At 35.7% G+C, this 17,511-nt stretch overlaps 1 long non-coding RNA gene across 2 annotated transcripts in view; it reads right to left on the minus strand.

The window, feature by feature from the left end:
• The window catches only part of LOC141421602 (uncharacterized), an 83,641-nt gene extending 72,610 nt beyond the window's left edge, over positions 1-11,031 (minus strand). The window contains exons 1-3 of one of the 2 annotated variants that reach the window (XR_012446201.1): positions 10,882-11,031; positions 9,660-9,763; positions 6,739-7,609 (exon numbers count right to left, since the gene is read on the minus strand). This is a non-coding gene — a long non-coding RNA (uncharacterized lncRNA). Of the gene's footprint in view, positions 1-6,738; positions 7,610-9,659; positions 9,764-10,881 lie in introns of those variants that run through there. The other variant, XR_012446202.1, reaches the window with a different exon arrangement.
• Between the last annotated feature and the right edge of the window lie 6,480 nt (positions 11,032-17,511).

A 17,511-nucleotide genomic window follows, 5' to 3' on the forward strand; every position in this document is an offset into this window, starting at 1 on the left:
AGAGGGGAACAAGACATACAGATTCCCAAAGCAGTGAATAGGCTGCTTCTGAATGTAGATTTCAATGAACTCCAAGGGATTGATATTGTGAGTAGCAACTACAAGTAGCTGTGTAACCTATGCACAAAGGTGGACAAATTTAGGTACTCTTGGGAAACTCTGTGACATTTAAGTTGGATTTACTTTTTCATCAAATGTGATTGATTTCTTGTCAGCTTAATGAAGTATAAGCTTTCATACTCCTTATTCATTAGCTTATGTAAACTCCTGCCAAAGACCACTTAGAGGCTTTACTTTGCTAGTGCATGAAACTAAGAGATCTCCTGCTGCAATTTTGCTCCCCAAGAGAAATTTCACTTATTAGTAAAGTATTGCAGTTTATTTTCTCTCCAGTCATACTGCCTTGCCTGGAATACATGGTACATAAGGTGGGATCCAAATTTTGCTGCAAACTTTGCAGACAGATGAGAGAGAGAGACTGAGACAGAGACACACAGAGAGACTTGTTTTCTGGGGAATAATACATTAAAATTATATGTTCAAATACCTCTCATAGTTGTTGAATTTCAAACCAAAATCTACATTTATCAATAAAGATATACACGTCTCTCATTTCACTCCCATCCCCTTAAAATTATAAGTTCCTTTATGTCAATCCTTTTTAATATTTTTGTTCCCAAATCCCCCCAATCTGACTCAGAATAAAAATTATTACTAATCTTTATAAGCTTCCAATTACGTTTTTCTTCAATCTATTTTTATCTCTTGGTTTCTGATTTATTTAGAAAATTCCTTCCTTAGAAATGTGGTTGTAAGGAGTTTTCTTCCTTTTTTCAGTCCTTTCACTATTGTATAAAAAGAAGTATTGATCTCACTGTGGATAGCAGCTGATTTATCTGGTTGATTATTTGGAAATGTTAGGTGGCCACTGTAGTTCAGTTAGTTGAAAACTCCCTCTTCTCACTATATTATGTTCTCAACCAACAAGTCCAACATGGTAGTACCTGCCTGTCATCCCAGATACTTGGGAGACATAGGTAGGAAGATCATGATCCCAGGCTGGCCCCACAAAAACCTGAAGACCCTATCCAAATAATAACTATAGTAAAAATGGGCTGGGGATGTGGTAGAGTGCCTATCTAGCAAGTGTGAGACCTTGAGTTCAAACCCCAGTACAGAAAAAAACTACTTTTTAAAATCCACTTTCTCAAAAGGGAGATTTTTATCCAGTATATATCATGAATACCTTGACACTAGAGCAAAAAGGCACTAAGGGCCACATTGTCACCAAATGAGACTTTCATAATGTCTCGTATTTTCTTCTGCATTATTGAACTGGGACCAATGCTCTTTGGACCTAGGGATTTTGTCATAAGGGCGGTATAGATGTGATTTTCTAGGGCTAAATATATTAAAGCGGTAATAAACTCATGGTAGAGCCTCTGTTTTGAAGGGTTACAGGTTAGAAGTAAAAATAGGTTAAGAAGTCAGAAGAAAAGTATGACTGATAAATCCTAATGATAGGGTAAAAGTGCTTCTAGTGTAATTTATGAAGTAAATTACAGAGAACAATTATACTTTTCCTTGAAATGACCTTTTGAGCCACTGATGCTCCTCAGGAAGAACCCTGTCTTATTTATCTTTCCAGCCCCAGAGATAGCACTAGCCCTAACACAGAGTCATTGCTCAAATTGAAAAAGAGAGGGAGGAGGGAGGAAGGAAAAGAAAGAACAAAACCTACATAGTACTGTTTAAAAAGGAATAAAAGAATTTACAGGATCTAGTCCAGAAGGATAACAGTGACAGTTATTTTGTTCTGAGGCCAAGAGCATGGATATAAAATTGGAAAAACAAGTATATTTGGAAATAAAAAAGACACAAAACCCTTAACTATATGCACATTTAAACCAATTATGTCATCTTAAAATAAAAATTAATCTATTAATGTTTTCACTGGATGTAATAGAATCTTCAGGTGTGGGCAGGGGACAGATCTGGGATTTACAACTGAGGCTAGAATAACACTGTCCAGACAAAGCCACAGAGGGAGGGACACCTCCAAGCCTATGTGGCTCTCTTGGAAGGTGCTCACCAAAAGGAAGAAAGTAATTTGATGGGAAAATAAAGTTTAATTGCAGTTTCTTTTTAAAAATTCCAGTTAGTGGTTTTACTTGATTATAAAACTTTTCAGGAAAATAAACTATGTTGTTTACAAAATGTTTAGCCTTCTTCAAGCAGCACAATAAACAATAAGTAAAAAATTATAGATTGACAAGTAAATGTTAAACCCTAGCACTGTGTTACGTCCCAATAATTGTACACATTGATGGGAGCTGTAATAAACACAGTCCACCTGTCACATTCCACTTAATCTGTTCAGAGCTGAAGGCTCTGTGAAAACCCACTTTCCTCTCCAATCTGTCAAAGGTGAATTAGGATAAATGTATTCCTGCCCCAACCCTGCTGGTAACCAGCCTTATGACAGTCATTAAATTATTCACCATCTCTAAGCTTTAACACCTGGTCTCTATAAAATCAGATCTTCAACAATCTCTAAGAGAACTTCCAGCTCTGGATTGTACTGTTATCTTCTAGTTACAGAAATTGACTTGAAGACCATGGTGCCTACCTATGGATTTACAAATAATTACCAACAATGATGTTTTTTTTTATTCTCGATTTTTTAATGTAAATTTATCATTAGTTCATCTTTAGTTCACTTACCATTCCCATCTCTCTGACTTTCAATTCTTGGATGAAGTAGCGTATTATTTATTTATCTATTTATAAATTTATCCATAAATTTCCCCCCTTCCCTGATTCTCAGCTTCATTTCTCAAGAGGAAATTTTTAAAAATCTGGAATACATTGAATTCCCACTAGCAATTTTCTATCAAGCATGTTCTAATATGTATGAGGACTTTGCTCATAGGATTGTCATTGCTTTTAGCAACAGCATGTCTCAGAGACACAAACAAATTAGGGTTCATATGACAGGGCTATCACTGTAATAATTCTCTTTCACTGATGTTGGCTTTAACCTAGCGCATTATTGTCATCATCATCACTGTCGTCATTATCATCGTTATTCTCTGCAAACACCACTTTATTTGATGTTTAGAAGGACATCGTGCAGATTAGATAAAATTCAGGGCTCTTTTTCTGGCAACCCAATTCCCTTCTTGAATTTCAAGTGTTGGCTGCAGGCTGAATGGAAAATTAAGTTTTCATGTGCTTTTGGTTTTAGCCTATAACTATCCTTAAGCTGCTATGGTAAAAATGTGGGAAAAAAATGACCTCCTCTTAAACAATTCATGACACATTATCCCACTTTTAAGATTAACACAGAAGTTTTCATAAGTATTTGAACAAGATAGTATGCAACTGTTCTCTTTCCCCCAAGAAAAGAACAATAAGAAATGGAATTGGTCTATATCAGGTTTTATATAAGTACTTCCTTATATCAAGTTTTATATGAGTGTTTCCTGATTTAAAAGAATAGGAGAATTAAGAAAATGTGGTTATGAATACATCTTATCCTGACCCTCACCCTTTCAATTATTCTAGTTCTGTTTTAGCGTAGGACTATCTTTATGAACACACCAAATTTAAACCAGCATTTTGATGCTACTTAAAATTTCACCAAGATAGTGTTGTTGAGCTGTTCCAAAACTATCTTAAAATGTCTTTAGAAATTCATGTAGCAAGCTGCTGATCTATCTTCCTCTCTCAATCATTTTTTCAAAGCCTGAGAAACTTGTGAAAAAACCAGTCACAATGTATGAGAATCACAAGATGCTATAAAACCAATGAAAAGAAGTAGGCAGATAGATCCAAAATCTCAGAGAGTATGATTTATTAGGGACTTACTAACAAAAGTGTGGAACTGGGTGGCAGCAAAACCAGTGGATTCCCATGATTTAGGTAGTAAGGAGAGAGTGTATACAATCATCAGGGAAATTGTGACTTCAATCAAGCCAGAATGTCCCAAGCTTACCTCAAGCTAATATCAAAAAGTTAGACACATTTCTGACACCAGAGTACAACTGTAAAGGAGGTGTATACCACTCTAATAGTTTATTTTGTTTGTTTATTTTTAGTGTGCTAGGAACTATGCAGGGAAACCTGGCTAGGCTTACTAAGGAGTAATCATGGTAATTACAAGTCAAGATGGCTGCAGTCAGGTCAAGTGGAGTCCCTACAGAAATAATTTCAGGAGCTCCATGAAAACCCACTTTCCAACTCTATCTTCACCTCAGCTGACCTGTATGTGATATTATACATTTATACTTACTTAATAAGATCTTTATCCTTATAAAAATATTTCTACCTAGTACATTAGAATGAGTAAAGAAAATAAAAGGCCTAAAGGATTGAAAAGGGAATATACTGCAGCCTCCTTTCTTTGCATTCATGACTTTTTCAAATGCCAGCAGTTACTTAATCTTCATTTTGTTCCCCAACTAGGCAGCAAGATCCTTAAAGACAGAAAATATGTCTTTTCACTGTACCAACCCTAACCTTTCTCTTTTTAAATTCCTTTTCTTTTCCCCCATTGACCAAGAAGTGTATCTCACATATCCTATAAGTGCTCTACAAATATATACAATTGAATGGAATTTAGCTCTGATGCTTCTCAGCCCTGATTAGTACCCACTATCTCAGTAATGAAGAAGTTGAAATTGTCTAAAACTTGTTGTGGAAATCCATTGTGACAGAAGTAAACAGTGTTACTAGTCAGTCCTGGTACCAGCTCTAAAATTTCTCCTATGTTACTCTTCTTTCTGATGCTTGTTCCAAGCTAGCAGGAGCTCTCTTCTTCAAACTATTCAGCTATTTTCTGGGAGTCATAATCTATTATAAGAAATTCTCAGTGCTTTTCAGTTCACCAACTTTTCTTAGATACTGCTTTTAGAATTTCACTGACAGAGGCTATTTAGATGTATATCTTTTGCGTGCACTCACAACTGTCCTGTCCAAATAGACTAGCATGTGACTGGCTTGGCAAATATAAATCGTATTTAAATACAGATTTTTTTCCTTGGGAAAAAAATTAGCAAAGAGTATAGAATAAAATGTTTTGTAAAGTATAAATATAGTTATTAACTTGTTACTCCCATTAGGGTAAGTAGGGCCATAATATTTTCAAATTAATATCATTAAAATTTGGAAGAATATAAAATTTTAAATAAGCCACAACTTTGACTTTACTGGTCATACCTTTTCATGGCTTTTATTTTTAGCATTTTTTTCCATAATCCTCTTTTAACATTGACCAGGGATATCTGATGCCTTCTTGTCATATAATAAAGATGACTTAACACAGCCAGCTTCACTCTTGCTGTTAGAGTGAGCTCCATACTAATTGGGATTATCTAAACTGTTAACGATCTACTTGGGGGAAGTTTAATTGATCTTTTGATCACTCCAAAAGACTTTTAAAAATATAAAAAAACAAAGTAGGACTCTTTACTTGAGATTTAAATATTTATATATTTAAATATATATTTAAATTTATTTATTTATTTATTTATTGCTTTAATCAAAGCTTACTGTGTTACAGAGATGAATGAATTTTAGCACATGAAAGCTACTTTCATGGCCAAATGAGCTTTTATACACTAATATTCACCACCTCACCTGCAGGAACAACATTACATATGATTATTACTGTTCATCCAAATATACAGTGCAAATACCAAAGTGTATTCCCTTGGAGGAAGACCAATTGAATACATCCTGCTTTTTAATGATAAATATACCATCCATAACCAGACACTCCAGTGGATAAATAGTCTCTTTATAGGCCTTAGACATCCTTTAAGCTCATAAATTACATATAAAATATTATGTAGATACATGTATGTTCATTTTCTTGGAAGGAGTAACATTTACCAGAGTTTCTCAGGAGTCAGTGACTACAAATACAAGAAATACTGCTTTTCCCAGCACATGTACCTGAGCTGGGCCTAAGAGGAGCTAGCACTTGTGTGATGCAGACCACAACGCAGTGCCAGTGGCCACCTAAATCCCTCTTTCCTAAGCTATTGCATATCACATTTTACTAATCACTGGATTTTCAAAAATCAATAGGTCTAGGATGCATTTCTAATAAGTTCCTTGGGTATGGAAGATGCTGTTGGCTATGAACCACATTTTGAATAGCAAAGTCTGCTTTATGTCACATAAGCCCTTCTTCATGACCTAGTCAAAAACAAAGAGTTTGGGATGTCTATTTCTGCAGTGTGGTGCTGGGTGTTCTGAGAATAAAGAAGACAATTTTGCAGGAGAAAAATTCACAATCTTAGCTAGATGAAAGTAAATCAACAAATTACAGCAGATTGGATGTAATTAAGTACAGAATTTTGTGATATAAATTGTATGTTCTTAAGGGTTTAAGTTAGAGGAAAGAAAGGCATAACATCTAGAGAAATGAATTAATGAGAGAGGGAGGATTTGAACTTGAATTTAAAAGTACATAGGGCTTATGGTTAGAAAAAGGAGAACAGTTTAAGGAAAAGCTCTCACCCAGATCTTAGCACCAGAAATAAAAATGGAACAATGAATAGTGCAGAGTGAATAGTGTAGAGTTGATTTGGGGGTAGAATAGAACATAAAGACAGCTAATAGAAACATCTTAAACTTTTTGAACTAACTGTAATTATATATATTATTTCTTTCATTAATTGAAATAAGCAGAACTACATAGTGTCTACATACATTTTACAATCCAGTTTGGTTGGGTGCTGGTGGCCCACACCTGTAATCCTACTCAGGAGGATCATGGTTCAAAGCCAGCCTGGGCAAATAGTTTGTGAGAACCTTTCTCAAAAATACTTAACGCAAAAAGAACTGGTGACATAGCTCAAGGTGTAGGCCCTGAGTTCAAGCCCCAGTACTGTAAAAAAAAAAAAAATCCAGCTCATGTTGGAAAGATTAAGCCAGTTTTTCACTTTTATTCATGTGCTAGACATAGTACAATAGCATATATGAAAGTCCAAAGCTAAGTATTAATAATCAATTCATGAACAGCATGATTATGTATTTTTGTCAACTCTAGTAATTGACTTCATTGCTTTGTTTGATTTTATTCACACTATTATCCTCTATGTTTCACAAATATTTACCAGAAACAAACTACTGAGTTACACAACATTAAATTGCATAGAACTTTCTTATCACAGCATTTAAAATAATTGGGTGTGGGTGTGAGAAAATTCTAATGAGAATGGGTTTACTAATTTTTTCCTAAAATCTCTGAGCGTGGAGCAGGAAGTGAGCAGACCTTGGTTCTAGGCTGAGGTTTTCTACTAGCTAGGTTTTAGCTCTCTCAGCTGTAAAATAAACAGACTGAATAGGTGGTGCATAAAATCTTTTTAAAATGTAAAACTATGGGATGATTTCACATCAAGGCATGTTTACCCTATTTTTTAAATCATCACTGGTGTGTGTTGGGGGGGATGTTCAAACTAAATAGCAGGGGAGTCACTCAGTAAAGAGGTCATGTTTTATTTCAGTCTATCATGCCCGATGGTGTAGTCCAGAAGAAGGTCTGTGATGGGAAGATTCTCAGCAGAGTTTCCAGGAATAGCAGGCTCCCTGCTTCCACCTGTAGTGTGAAACACACCAAGGTCATGCCTAGACCTCAGCTACATGCCTAATTACTCTCTCAGAAGTCAAATTCGTATAAGGAGCTAAAGCTTGTGTTTGTACATTCATGAATTATGTTAAGACCAAATGTGACCTTCCTGTCTATGTGATTTGAGGGTGTCCCCTGCCCCAAACTAGGAACAAGAAATGTCTCTCTGATCCCCAGACTGCCTCACATATGAATTTTCCTTAATTCATCATTAATGATGAGCTGTCATTGCTTAAGGACCTGTGGAAATGAGAAGTAGTAGATACTTTGGTGATTGTGAGCAAAAAGATTTGTTGCTTTTCACTGATGAGCCTGCAAAACTGGGGAAAGCATAGCCTAGTGGGTTCTAGATAACAACGAGGGAGAAATCCAAAATGCACTAAAATGTACCAAAATGTGCAGAAATGATGGACATAAAAATAAAGGTCGCTCGCTTCACATTTTTGTCATCCCCAGACTTGCATGTGTCTCTATATTGGAGGTTTGTTAAGATAATCAAGAGTCTTTACACAGAACCTGTAGAATAAGTACAAACAGATTTGTGACTAAGCAACACAGGCCTGGCAAGAGCCTAGTTCTACAGCCGGTGGGAAGAAGCAATTTTTTAAATAAAAATCTCTGTTGTGCTATTAATTACCTTTGTTGAGGTTGGCATTGTGTTCATTTGGGTTCAGGAGAAAGGATTGTATGCATGGGTGGTTTGTATTTTTGTAATCTGTTTATTGTTTTATTGCTATTTGAAAGAACATCATGCAAAACGGAACTATAAAAATCAAGATCCAAAGTGGATCTGTTGTCCTGAGATTTTGCCCAGCATATTCCAGCACCTGGCCACAAGCCGATTGACGTCAACTGCAATATTTGACTTCACTAGGAGCCTGGCCAGTGAAGGGGGCGGGGTGAGGAACATTTCAGAGAGGCCCCAGAATTTACTTAGAACTCAGTCAGAGAAGTGTTCTCTGGGAAAGAGCTATTTCTCCTCTTCCTCTGCATCCCACAGAGATGATCTGAGCCTGGAGCCTGCTTTGATGTCAGTAAGAACTTGGCAACCTGATCGGTTTCATGGGGAGCAGAATAAGACAAGCAAGAAGCATAGAGAGGAGCCCCTGCCAACTATGAAAATTTCTAAAACGTAACCAAAACACACACAGAGATGCAACGCACAGCACTCATATACATATTTTACAAATGAGTACTGAGATCAATAAAATATCAATAGCTTTGCCTCTTGCAATGAATGCACAGATTTCATCATGATATAGCAGAGTGCATGATTGGAAATTAATCCATTCTGCCTAACAAGAAAAGAAAATGATTCAGGCTTCAGAAAGCCAAAGTGCAGAAGGGGTAAGGAAGAAACAGAGATTCTGTAAACCCATTAGAAATGCTTGCTTGCCTTCAGTCCTGTTTAATATTTTTAAAGCTATGCAGTTGTAGTATGTTAATGTAATCTATAGGCCAGTTATAATGGCAGCTGATGTGGTCACCTCTCACTGTGCAAGAAAACATTGAGTGAAACTGCTGACTGATCACGTGCCCTTGACCCAGAAGCAGTGTAAATGTTTCAGAAGTGACTATGAGCCCACCATCAACAGACTTCCTAGATTCCCTGGGGATGGCCAGATTCAGGGTTTCAACATGAACACTTCTGAAAGCCCTGACTTCTTAAGCAAAAACTGTACTTCTTCCTTTTTGTTACTTGACTCTTTCCTCCACTCTTCCTCTACCACAAAAAAATACACAATGACTATTTTATGGTGCAGTGAAAGGAAGGAAGAGTTGCAAATATAAAGTGACAATGAGAAAGGGGGAATTGAAGAGTATCTTAAATGTCAGGCACAAAAAGGCAAACTTTACCCTGGAAAAATTATTTTTACTGAAAGCAGTAGGAAATGCTATTTCAGAATATTAACAAGAAATCTACATGAAAGGATAATTCAAATGGAGGATGGAGAGACTGGTAGGTAGGGTGATGAGCATCTAGAAGATAGAAAGGTAGTGAGAATGGAAATGAGCTCACCATCAAAGGATGTTAATGCAGAGACTGGTGACAGGAACAGCTAGCATATGCAGTAGTTACTACACTTCTTCATATTTATTTCTTCCATATCTAAGAAGTGGGTTCTGTGAGGAGGAAACAGAAGCATAGTGGGCTTATGAAATTTTCCAAGACACCCAGCAGGAGAGCTAAGGAATGACCCCAGGCGGTCTGTGTCCAGTCTCAGCATAGATCCACTATGCTAAATATACTATATTGCCTTCATGATAAAAAAAATTATTCCAATATGACTTCAAGCTTTTATGTGGTGGTATAAAACAAAGCATTACCAATTATTTCACAAAGAACAGTGTGAGTAGAATGAGAGTTTGTTCTTACTGTTGTAAAGCACACGGTCCCAGTCAATATGGTCCCACATCAGTCAGTCCCCGTGAAGAGGAGACTGGGAGAAAAAGCAGTACAGCCTAACTTTCTTGAGCTGTGGAGAGACCAGTGCTTAAGAAGTGCTCACTTTCCAGAAAAAGCTAATTATTTCTAAGTTAATTAGAAATACTGACCACTCACTGCAAACACACTTTTCTGATTACTGCCATGTGGGTGGCAGAAAGGAAATATCCACCAAAAGCAAATAGAACATTTGTGATATAGCTCTATATCAGGAGCAAATCATAATCAGTTTTTTAAGGCTAATTTGAGTATTTAATTCTAAACATGTTTATTATGAATGGTAAATTAATATTTTTTTATTATTGCTGTACTGAGGGTACAATGTGACATTTACAAAATGTTCTTATAATATATCATAGTTGAATTCACTTCCTCCATCATTCTCTATCCGCCCCTCCATTCTCTTAAAGAGGTATCATTTTTCCATGTATATACCTGAGTACATAATATTTCGTTATTTATCCCAAAAGAATCCATAAAAATTCTTCCAAATATCTGCATCCTAATGGCTCTGTAAAATGGTAAAACTACCATTTTATTCCTCACACAAACAAGAAAGCAAGACAAAAAAAAAGTCTCCTCTCCCTCTTTTGATAGATAATTTTGACAATTGTTCTTTGCTGAGTATTTGGTAAGTTTGTAAGAAACTCAAAAGAGTACTCCAGAAACCCATATTCATTTACTTTAGGGGTTCTTTGATACTCACTGACTCATATTTTTTTCTATTTTTATCTTAACCTGCTTAGGATTTACTTGCTACCAGAAGTACTAATTAATTTTGACTTTATTAACTTACATCACTTTCTTCACCGACCAGATGAATCCTCTACCAGGTTAACAAGAACCAGGATCTGTGACCTGGGACATTCTTGGGCCAAAAGCCCCATTTCTGCTGCAAGAGTTAAGCCCCTGAAGACAGCTGTTAATAGGCAGCCGCCATCACACCACTAAGTGACCAGTGGGTGTGGTCAAAGAGCAGAGCAGAGTTCATCAAGGCGGAAATGGAAGTCATTCTTGGTTAATGAAAAAGCACATCAAGAACATGGAAATTGTCCAGTTCTGTGACTCATGAAAAGCCAAGGGACACTAACAATTCAAAGAAGAACAGTTCAGGCTTATTACTGCTCAAATCTCATTTGTATAGTCTCAATCCTCAAGGAGTTTTTAACCCAGTTGAATTGGGGCAGAAAGGAAATTTAAAGAGTCATCTAACCCTTTGCCCAGACCGTAAGCCAAATTACCTATCCCATTCAGTAGGGAATTTCTTTCTTCTTAAACAGTGAACAAGATCCTTTCCACATAGGAAGAAATGAAGGTAGCAGATGTGTGTATATATAAATGTAGGCACATTAGTACTTAAATGTGAACACCTGCTACCTGTTCCTGGGTCACTTTCAGGTGGTTCACAAGAATGCATAGCCCACTAGCAGGATGGTTGTGTATTTATCCTCCTGGGATCAGGGGTTAAGCTACCTAAGTTCACATCCCAGCACTATATTGACTATTGATCTCAGAACATGATTTAACCTCCCTGTGCATCTCATCAGCATAATGAGGATAATAAAAGTTTTTTTCATTAAGAAATAGTATTGTTACCACATAGTACTTAACTATAATATCAGGTTATCTGATTTTAATTAAGATAACCCACATAAAGCATTTCATACAGTGATTGGTACATAGACTCTTCTCCCCACATAATTGCTGTCATTGAGATCATGCCCTTAAGGCAATCTCAGTTCTTCTAATATTAGAGAAAATATTAAAGTGTGCTAATCTTTTGCTCCCTTGTATATATAACAAAGAATTAAATTAAATGCTATATATTAATCTCAGCATATATCTTTAAAGACAATAAGCACACAATAAGTGTAAATTGCTATTATCTTACATATTATTATAGTAAACAAAATGGCACAATTTAAGAACAAGGATAAAAACAAACAATAATATACATGAAGTTCATAAAATAAGGTGGGAAGTTTTTCTATGCAAAACATGCATACAAGTGTACCACAAAATCAGACCTAAGTTTTCTAGGTGTCACCATAAAGTAGGAAATCTTGCAGTTATACAATAATTATCTTTAGTTAATTAATATCAATCACTGTAGAAAATAAAGCTATCCTGTTTTCTAAAACTTCAGTTCTCAGGGACCCTCATAAAGAGCAAACTGTCTAGAGCAGAAAGCAATCTCAACACTATCCTTATAGCAGACTTGCTATGAGACTGATTTCTTATGTAGTGGGTATCACTTCTTCAGAGTATAATTTCTGTAGGGTCAGTATCTAACTCCTTCCAGATATGATTGGATTCTAAGGAAGCTAGATAATTTAGATATCTTCATAATGAATTTTACATGCTACAAGCAACTCTTCCTAAATAGTGTCTCTCTCAACTGAATTTTTGATAAATATTGAGCAATGTGATTAAATGGGCAGATAGGTAGATAACAGAAATGCTAGACAGAAAGATGACAGATGGATAGATGATGACAGATAAATAGATAAATATAGACAGATAGATAAGAGAGACAGAAAAAGGTAGAAAGAGATGGTAGAATTTTATATCCTATTCTGAAGATCATATAATTAGTTTTCCTCATTAACTAGCTCTAATACACAGCAACTCTCAAGAGGAGAGTCTACCTTGAATGTAGGCCCATTGCATAGTACACTATCCACAGAGAAGATAGAGAACATCTTGCCAATATTGTCTATAGAATGAACTATTATTTATGTGAAGATAGCTCAAAGTTCCCTTCTGATTATTTTGATACATATGGGGAATACAAGTTATTATTTTTGGGTGCATGTAGCAAGCTGTGATTTATCATCAATATTTATACTGGACTTTTTAGAAAATGAACTCACCCTATTAATAATCACTCACACAGATTATTGAGATAAAATATTTGCCCACTTATCCTGATAGTTAAAACAACCCCACACACACCTAGTTAGAGTAATGAACACTTCATATGAGACACAGGAATTGCAGTAGGAAGCAAAGCTCTAAAGAATTGTACCAAATACACATCTGTTCAAAGAGCTAGAAATAATTCTTCTTAAACAAATACTATAACTGAACATGTTAAGCTCTGTTAAGCTTAATTCAAGCTTGCTTAACAGTATTTACCTTTAGGCTGAATGTATTAAATTCTGAGATACAATTCAAGTCAACAATTTGAAATCTAAAAGATCATACTTGAAATTGATGTTCTCTTTTCATATTGTAATTTAAAATTATTTTAGCTGTCCTGTATATTTCTAATAACTTCTAGCTGAAAACGAGATGAAACTTGAGTTTTTACCTTGCTATTAAACCACAAAGTATGATCTCAATATGCCTATCAATTTTCTATGTAATAAGATAAAATTAGGTGGATCTTTTCAATTTTAGAAAAATGAGTTTAATTACATGAGACAATGTGAGGCACTGTTTAATAGGTTTTTACCCATCAGGAAAAAGTGCAGGGGAAATTTTGCTCTTTTGGGCCTCTCCCCATGCAAATAATAAGAAGAAACACATTTCCTGTGTACTTCTCTGACATGTGGGGCTTGGATGTGTGTAGTTGTCCTATTCTTTTTTCCAAGGCAGAGGGGAAAGCAACAATGGTTCTGTTTCAGAACAATTAAGAACCTAAGTAGCAGCCTAGGAAAGAAGCCTCCAATGTTTTACCTATCGAGAGTAAACTATTCTTTTCTCTAGAAAGGAAAAGAGGATTTTAATGATTTCCTTTGCTCATACCCACTCCACCAAGTGGTCCAGACCCACAGATTCACTTCAAGTGCAAACGTGGGTAGGAAAGGGGCTGGAGGTGCTGTCTCAGACACCAATTTTGTTTGGCACGTTGAAGACAAGGACTGAATTTACTAGGGTTTCCTGAGCATAAGCATATACTTGTAAATATTTGAAGGGAGATATGTAGAAGTGGTTTTGTTTAATTTTTTCTTTAGTATTTGTAGATGTGTGGTTTTAATGCAAATCATTTAGCAGTTCATAAAAAACTCTTCATTTTATGAAAATCTGAGTTCTTTCTTGGTATTTGTAATTTATGTTGGGTAAGGTACATACTTAACAAATCTTCCATGTATTTGGTAACTTAAAGAGCAAGATTGTATTATTTTTTCACAATTCTGAGGGCTGAGTAGCCAGAGATCGCACAAATGATTACAAACTTCTAACAGCCAAAGGCTCAGATGGAAGATCTGAGATGGGGGCTCCCTCATGAGTCTGGCAGTTTATGCTGGCTGTTGCTGGTACACTTCAGTTGTCCTCCAAGTGGCTACATTTTTTGTGGGCTAAACTTCTTCACCTTCTGGTGTCATCTCAGGGTTCCAGAATGAAAGAGGAGTAGCAGTAATGTCAAGGCCTAGATTCCAGAATTCACCTGTCATCCTTTCTGTGACTTTCAAGTCACAGAAATTTTTCTATAAAAATCATGTGTTTGGTTCACGTCCAATGGGAGGGAAAGTAGATTTCACACTTATTAGATAGCAAAACTTGCAAAGCATGAGTCAGCAGTAGGCATTGTTCTAACAATCTCCCACATTTCTGAATTGATTGAATTAAATAACATTATATAAAATAAGTTTTGTTTAGTTTTTAAAAATTCTATATTATAGTCATTTAAGGAATAGGATTAAAATCTTGATAGATGAGGTTGTCAAAATTATGTTAGTAATTATTTCTAAAAGAGAAGTGCTTTCTGCTTCCAGCCTGTGGCTACTGGTACGTGCTCTGCAGGCACATTCCTTGGTACTAAGCTAACTCTCAATGAATTTTTGTTGAATGAACAAAAGAACTACTGATGCACCATCCAATTGCAAATATATCCAAAAGTCAATCAGGTACAACTATGAAAAACAGACTTCAAATTCTTCACCAAATTATGATTAGACTTCTAACCTATCTGTGACTTACCCTGTTTAGTTCTTTGCCTTTAAATATTGCAATTAAATGAACATTTCCTCTCAATGAAATAAAATGATGATTAAAAGATTTTACTCTGGGTATAAAGAACCATTTTTGGACAAAATTGTACTTTCCCACTAATTCAGAATCCACATAAAATTATCATGCACTTCTGAGATTTTGGCCTCACCAGCTAAAAACATATTTGTTAAAACACTTACCACTATGAAAAAAATTTTTTAGTTATAGACAAGAGATTTAGAGAAAAGAACATTCTTTTGAAAATTATCCTATTAACAGAAAAAATAACTAAGTAGAAAGGAGGGATGGTTGTTGGTGACATCTGTATCTAGATGGATTATGTGTGTGTGTATAAGTATGTATGTTAGTGTGAGTGTGTGTCAGTTTGTGTGTGTGTGTGTGTTGGCCGCACTACTGATTTTTGAAGCACACCCAGTGAAGCATGGTAGCAGGAACAGATACTCTTGATCCTCACCCCACGGCATCTACAAATGCAGTTTTAACCCCTCTTAAGTCTTCGGATCTTCAGGTAGTGATAGCAAAATAAATGGGCAGTTGAAAAAATATTTACAACAAATGACTAAATTCCTACGATGGAAAAATGGCCTGGAAGAGTAGTGACTGAGTCACATTTCCCACCTGGACACCTGTTATGCCCTGAGGTTAGCTCCTCCCTGATGCTTGGGCACCCCTTAGATGCTGCTCACTCTCAGAGATGAACTCCTCAGGGATCAAGTATGTGAGCCATCTATCTCCTTTCTGCTTTTTCCTACTTCATTTTGCTGCTTGCAGTTGAAAACTGCCTGTTGTAAAGAATCAAATATTTTAATGCTTTCCTCGTTTTATTAGAGTTAATAATTATAGCAATTTAATTATTATATTATATTTTATTTTCTAATATTATATTTAATATTTATTATATTAAATAGATCAGTTGAAAGAACATATGAAATCCTATCTAAGTTTGAAGTCTTCATTTCAGGAGTTAATAAAATACAATGAATTTCCTAAAAAAATTAGATATTTTTACAGAGGATTTCTTTGGACCAGAGTTAGCTATATTATGATAAAGAACACTTGTATCCATATGTACTTTTGGAGATTTGGGGACACTAAATACTACACACCACTCTAGATGGTACCATTTTCAATGTGAAGAGTCAAAAAAAGGCAGAGGAAAGCAAAGCAGCTACTTTGTTACTCAAAGTAGAATGCACAGTTTTTAAAAAGCAATGCGTCTTCTCACATAAAATGAAGGGCAGCAGAACACAGCCTGTAAGAGTCAATTTTCAAAGCTAGACTATTAGGTTCTACACTTAGTACTTGTGTGACCTGTATTGAATCACTTTGTATCTCTGTACTTCACTCTTTATGTCTAAAACTCTATTGCTGAAGATTTTCTTGCTACAGGTGTCTGTTAAATAACTAGTATGCAAAAGTGAATCTTGTAGAACTGAATAGACTTTTATATAATTGTATCTAATCCCAAAATAGATACAATAGGAACAAAAATCTCCCCATATTATTGATATAAATGTTAGGCATTGAAACAGGGTGGAGTCATTGCTTATGCTGTTAGAAGTGGAGCTTTCTTCACTCGTTTATTCACTTACTAAGGACAGTGTGAGGACTTGCTAAGTTCCAAGAACTGGATCGTGCACTATATTTGGCATGGAAGGCAAATATAAAAGGACCGCACTCAAGAAACTTATTTCAGAATCATTTGAGTGTCTTTACCCTAAAATAGTTTAGAAAATTAAAAATACATAGGACAGAAATAATATTCCCCTATGTTCCTCTACACAAGGAGTTGGCAATTATTATTTTATTTTTTGCTGCAGAAGACCAGACATTAAATACTTTTAGCTTTCTGAGCCATATAGTCTCTCTCTGTCTCTGTGGTAGCACATAAGCAAACTTGGACAACAGACAAATGACAAAAACAGGTGACAGGTCACATATCATGATTCATGAAGGCAAAGTGCCAATCCCTGGAATAAAGGCTTCTGATTTCCATCTATAAGGAAGTTACCTCTGATCCTAGGAAAATAATAATCACCTCCCACTTTTATTTTTACAAATGCCCTTGTCAGATACTGTTCACACACTTTTGTCCATGAATCTTATTTGATGACTTAGAATAGCTAGAAAATCTGAAGGATGAAAACAACCATTAAACCTATGGACACCCTTTCCTGGCTTCTCAAGTACAGACCAAGCAGTAGAAACCTCAAATTTTGAGTTGTACATTCCAATATGTTGCTAATCGTGATTAATTCCCTTTGTATTCAGTGTAGGAACACTAATCATGATTAATTAATTTGGTGTGAATGTGGATATAACATTTAATTTCTCCCAAATTTCAAGGGAGCCTATGTCAATGAATAATTGAACGGAAATGAGTTGCAGGAAGGAAAGGAAAGAACTTTTGCAATGCAGGCCATAAAGTGCAAGATGAGCAGTGTCACCTGGCACTGTCTAGATGCTA

The sequence above is a fragment of the Castor canadensis genome, chromosome 3 (genome assembly GCF_047511655.1).
Source record: "Castor canadensis chromosome 3, mCasCan1.hap1v2, whole genome shotgun sequence".
In the NCBI taxonomy this organism is placed as follows: Eukaryota; Metazoa; Chordata; class Mammalia; order Rodentia; family Castoridae; genus Castor; species Castor canadensis.